Source organism: Littorina saxatilis, linkage group LG1 (genome assembly GCF_037325665.1).
Source record: "Littorina saxatilis isolate snail1 linkage group LG1, US_GU_Lsax_2.0, whole genome shotgun sequence".
Classification (NCBI taxonomy): Eukaryota; Metazoa; Mollusca; class Gastropoda; order Littorinimorpha; family Littorinidae; genus Littorina; species Littorina saxatilis.
In genome coordinates this window covers 2,621,018-2,627,017 of record NC_090245.1, presented here as the reverse complement: position 1 = coordinate 2,627,017, position 6,000 = coordinate 2,621,018, and positions in this window count along the sequence as shown.

Here is a 6,000-nt window from a genome sequence, read left to right as displayed (position 1 = left end):
TACTACAAAATAGGTAACTTGACAGCCATCATTTCAGGTTAGATTTATTGACGAAGTACAGACAAACGGACAGTAGACAAGTAGAGGTACAAGTCACGTCAAGCAACTACAGAGAAATGTCTTTTTTTCCTGCTAGCTTTCCACTGGGGGGAAGCGACCCGAATTTCCCAGGGATGGGACAAAAAAGTAATGAAAAAAAACCAAAACATTTAATAGATCCCTTGACTTAATTTGGAGCCGGATTATTGATCATCACTTGAAATACCCATGGGGGCATGATGTTTACACTTCTGAGTCCGGTTCAACTTCACTAATGCGCGTCTACATCTAGGTATTTGTACATACATGTACACGTTTTAACTCATCTTAATCGATGGTATGACAAAGAGTCTCTCACAAGATTTTAGACATGTCTAACCGAACTGAGGCAGTTTTAATGGTCTCCCTTCCTCAATTTTGTCAATATCATTCAGTCACCTGTTGTTTATTTTTATTTGTTTTTATATATTCATATGAAAGGGATGCAAGACAAATCAATGCAATACAATCATAAGCAGATTAAGAATCATTAATACTTTTGATACAACACAACAACAACAACAAAATTCAACATGCACATTTTCTTACAAACAGACATTCACAAATATATCGACACAACGGTCTTTTAAGTGCACAGACAAACAATTAATAACGAAAACTTATCTGGATACATTTTCGTTATCAATTGTTTGTCTGTGCACTTAAAATACCGCTGGGTCGATATATTTGTGAACGTATTGTTTTGTCAATAACAAACGTTCCAACAACCTACCTTTCTTTTTTTTTTATTCAGAATTTTGGAACGTTGGCAGTCTCTTTATTTTTGGATTTACAAACAGACAGACAGACAGACAGACAGAGACGCTGAGAGAGTCGTGGCATGTTAACACTCCAGTAGGGTTCGATCAGCACTACCGTCATTTTAGGACAATTAAATGCTATTCCTGTGTCACCTGTGACCATTTAGTAGAGGTGTGACTGCACGAGGCTAGCCCGCGGCGGTGTTTAAGTGTGCGCGCCGTGTCAGCTGTGTTGGCACTGCACGTTAAAAGCTTCGACCCGGGGGAAACAAAGCTCGTCCCTCGTTTGTCCCTTTTCCATTTCTGTCCTCCATACTGTCCTCCATACTGTCAGAAACATACAAGTGATGATCAAAACACTCGCCCAAGCGCGCGCACGCAGACAGTCGGACAGAGAGTCGTAGACAGTCAGACAGACAGACACACACACAGGCACACACACACACACACACACACACGCGCACGCACGTACACGCACACACACACACACACACACACACACACACTCTCTCTCACACACACACACTGTGACATTGACATTATTGAGTTGATTGGTTTTCAGCTTATTACATGATTCAACTGGAGTAAATACGAGCTGGTTGACAAAAATCATTCAGGCAAAATGTGTCTATTCTATTGCATTGTTTATTGTATTGCATTGTTTATTGTATTGCATGCTTTTAGCAATTCATTAGCATGTCTCAGACAGATGACAGCTAGCTTTGTTCAAATACACTTGCCCTGTGAATATAAAATAAACAGCTGTTATATGCATCCCTTATTCTCATTCACAGCGGGTGGCTGTATGCCGCGCTGTACTTGTGCATTTTACACAGCGCAAGCTGTTGCTGCCAGTGCTATCGCCATCAAAACAGGTACGCGCGTACCTGCCATACAATGCCCCTTCGATGAGAGGACAGGCACCTCCCTTGTAAGGACACTTTTTTGTTCCCTTGGTCTATCGTCCGTCTCTTTCATGAAACACCTGTCATGACGGACCATCTGCAATGTAGGGACACGTTTGGCTGACCCCAAGGGTGTCCTTTCACTGGGGGCATCACTGCACAGGCTGATGTAAATACGTCGAATTGGCTTTCAGCAGTGATGATTATGATCGCTAAGCTAGAGTGCTAAAACAGAACTTACCACGGCAGAATAAATTTGTATGCTTCCGCACAGCGTCGTGGGTGGCAGTGACCGATGGACATCTTCGAGTGGTGTCATTATCTAAACAGCCGTCTTCCAGAAAAACAAAACATTACATGAACAATTTTTAATTTTTATTTTTTATTAAAAATTTTTTTTACTTTGCATGTTATATCTGTTTTATCAATAATTAAACTTTTCAATAACCTAAAATTTTAGTTTCTTTATTCTGAATTTGGAACGTTAGCAGTCAATATGTTTTTGGATTTATTACCAGTAATGAGGTAGAGAGCTTGTTATTAAAAATACAGTGGTACCTGCGATGAAATGTCACCCTTGGGAGAAGTCAAATGGGTCCGTTTGTTGCGTTGAGGTGAGCTTTCACCACACGTACAATTGTTTGGTAATGATAATAGACACAGGGAAAGCAGAAGGTGTCCATTGATTAGAGGTGTCCTCTCATCGGAGGGGCCGCACACCGCAGGTGTCACTGTAGTGAAAACGAGGACGGAAAAGAGTAAAATGTGATATGATAAAGATTAACATGATGTTACTCCCTTCATTCTCAGTTGTGTCTACAGCCCCTCCTTCTCTGCGGTTATAACGACATCAGTGGTGTCTACAGCCCCTCCTTCTCTGCGGTTATAAAGACATCAGTGGTGTCTACAGCCCCTCCTTCTCTGCGGTTATAAAGACATCAGTGGTGTCTACAGGCCCTCCTTCTCTGCGGTTATAGAGACATCAGTTGTGTCTACAGCCCCTCCTTCTCTGCGGTTATAACGACATCAGTTGTGTCTACAGCCCCTCCTTCTCTGCGGTTATAAAGACATCAGTTGTGTCTACAGCCCCTCCTTCTCTGTGGTTATAACGACATCAGTTGTGTCTACAGCCCCTCCTTCTCTGTGGTTATAACGACATCAGTTGTGTCTACAGCCCCTCCTTCTCTGCGGTTATAACGACATCAGTTGTGTCTACAGCCCCTCCTTCTCTGTGGTTATAAAGACATCAGTGGTGTCTACGGCCCCTCCTTCTCTGCGGCTATAGAGACATCAGTTGTGTCTACAGGCCCTCCTTCTCTGCGGTTATAGAGACATCAGTTGTGTCTACAGCCCCTCCTTCTCTGCGGTTATAGAGACATCAGTTGTGTCTACAGCCCCTCCTTCTCTGCGGTTATAGAGACATCAGTGGTGTCTACAGCCCCTCCTTCTCTGCGGTTATAGAGACATCAGTGGTGTCTACAGCCCCTCCTTCTCTGCGGTTATAGAGACATCAGTTGTGTCTACAGCCCCTCCTTCTCTGCGGCTATAGAGACATCAGTTGTGTCTACAGCCCCTCCTTCTCTGCGGTTATAGAGACATCAGTTGTGTCTACAGCCCCTCCTTCTCTGCGGTTATAAAGACATCAGTTGTGTCTACAGCCCCTCCTTCTCTGCGGCTATAAAGACATCAGTTGTGTCTACAGTCCCTCCTTCTCTGTGGTTATAAATACATCAGTTGTGTCTACAGCCCCTCCTTCTCTGTGGTTATAACGACATCAGTTGTGTCTACAGCCCCTCCTTCTCTGTGGTTATAAAGACATCAGTTGTGTCTACAGCCCCTCCTTCTCTGTGGTTATAACGACATCAGTTGTGTCTACAGCCCCTCCTTCTCTGTGGTTATAACGACATCAGTTGTGTCTACAGCCCCTCCTTCTCTGTGGTTATAAAGACATCAGTTGTGTCTACAGCCCCTCCTTCTCTGTGGTTATAAAGACATCAGTGGTGTCTACAGCCCCTCCTTCTCTGCGGTTATAGAGACATCAGTTGTGTCTACAGCCCCTCCTTCTCTGTGGTTATAAAGACATCAGTGGTGTCTATAGCCCCTCCTTCTCTGCGGCTATAAAGACATCAGTTCCATTGACACAGAATAACCGTTGCAAAAATAACGTCCTTAGGGTGAGTTATTTATTCATTTAAAAAAAATAACATCCGTAGGGTGAGTTATTTATTCATTTAAAAAAAATAACATCCGTAGGGTGAGTTATTTATTCATTAAAAAAAAATAATTCTACTTTATTATCTGATTGCTGCGAAATGTGGGTCTCGCTTCCTCCCATTGGAAAGCTAGCAGCAACACGAGTCTCGTTTCCCGTGTTGACCGGCGAGGACTTTTACTCACCACGGCGGTGACATGGGTTGGGACAAAAGCCATCTTATAAAGTTGACCCGTTTACGTCCCGGCGTGGATTCGACCCTGTGACCAGATAGGACCACAAGTCCAGTGCTCTACCAACTCAGTTACCAGACCCTAACCATCACTTCCATACCAAAAACGTGTGTGTGTGTGTATTTGTGTGTGTGTGTGTGTGTGTGTGTGTGTGTATTTGTGTGTGTGTGTGGGGGGGGGTGGAGTGTCAAACCACAGAACCACACCGTCAGTTGTGAAGAAAGACATGCAGTGTTGAAAGACGACCGCCCGCTCACGTCTCTTGACTGAAATGGAATGAACAGGAAACGCTTACCTGTCAATCCCCACAGGCACATGATATAAATATGTTCGTATTGCTGTCATTTCACTCGCCAAGGCATGCAGGGAAAGTCAACAAAGGAATGTCTTTTGGCGTGGGCAGTTGGCAAATCACCAAAACTTCTTTCAAATCGCCAAAAACTTAGCGGTGATTTCGACAAAGCTGCCGCTGACAATTTTTGTTTTTATAAACTTGCGCATTGGGGCAAAGGCGGTGCCAAAGACTAGTCAAAGGTCCAAATAATGCAGAAATGTGCAGAAAAAACCCACCCCATCCCAGTAACATCCCTAACACTCTGTCACATTCGTTTATTTGAGCGAACACTTCTGTGTCAAAGGTCAAACAAGGTCAAGCTGTCCTATTTCTGAGTAATATCAGACACTGAAAACTCAAAGTGAAATGATTCCTTCACGCTCTCACGCCAGGAAGACAATAAAATAGCATGTACCTGTACGTGGCTCAAGGAATGTTCAATCAATCAATATGAGGCTTATATCGCGCGTATTCCGTGGGTACAGTTCTAAGCGCGGGGATTTATTATTTTTTTATCTTTTTTATTCTATTTTATGCAATTTATATCGCGCACATATTCAAGGCGCAGGGATTTATTTATGTCGTGTGAGATGGAATTTTTTTACACAATACATCACGCATTCACATCGGCCAGCAGATCGCAGCCATTTCGGCGCATATCCTACTTTTCACGGCCTATTATTCCAAGTCACACGGGTATTTTGGTGAACATTTTTGGTGGATATTCTCCTGCACGTGTGTTTTTTGTTTTTTTATAATATGTGAAGTGACATGAATTCAAACTTGCAATCCAAATTCTGGTCAAAATAACAAACTGCAAGTAGCAATAATAGTTTGTGCTATTTCATGTGCCTGTGGCTTGATGTTATTTGAGGCGGGGGTGAGGTCATCGAGCCAGCTGAAAGGGGACAGGTATGGGAGCGGGTGGGGACAGGTAGCAACTGCACGGTAGCTATTTTTCAATCTAAGTTATTCGTGCCGTGCAGTGACTAACTAAACCCCACGTGTTTGGGCTTACAAGAGCGTCTATTATCTGCATGGAAAAAAGTGCAACTAACAATTAACAAATAAGAATAACAAAACAGCCACGAACCTTATTTTTTTTACGTAGTTCTTAGAAATTCCGCAATTGATAGACGTCTATGAGGTCTATGTGGAAAACCCAGTCCTGCTTTCTGTGCCTATACAAATACCCTCCTCACACGCCGGGACACATGCACGCACGCATGAACGCATACACACACACACACACATACACATACACACACACACACACACATACACACACACACACACGTACACACACACACACACACACACACATACATACACACACACACACACATACACACGGCACACACACCCTCTTCACCAGCACGCACACACTGACGCACGCACGCATTCACACACACACACGCAAAACACAAACACACACACACACACACACACACACGCACGAAGTTAGAGGGAGAGAGAG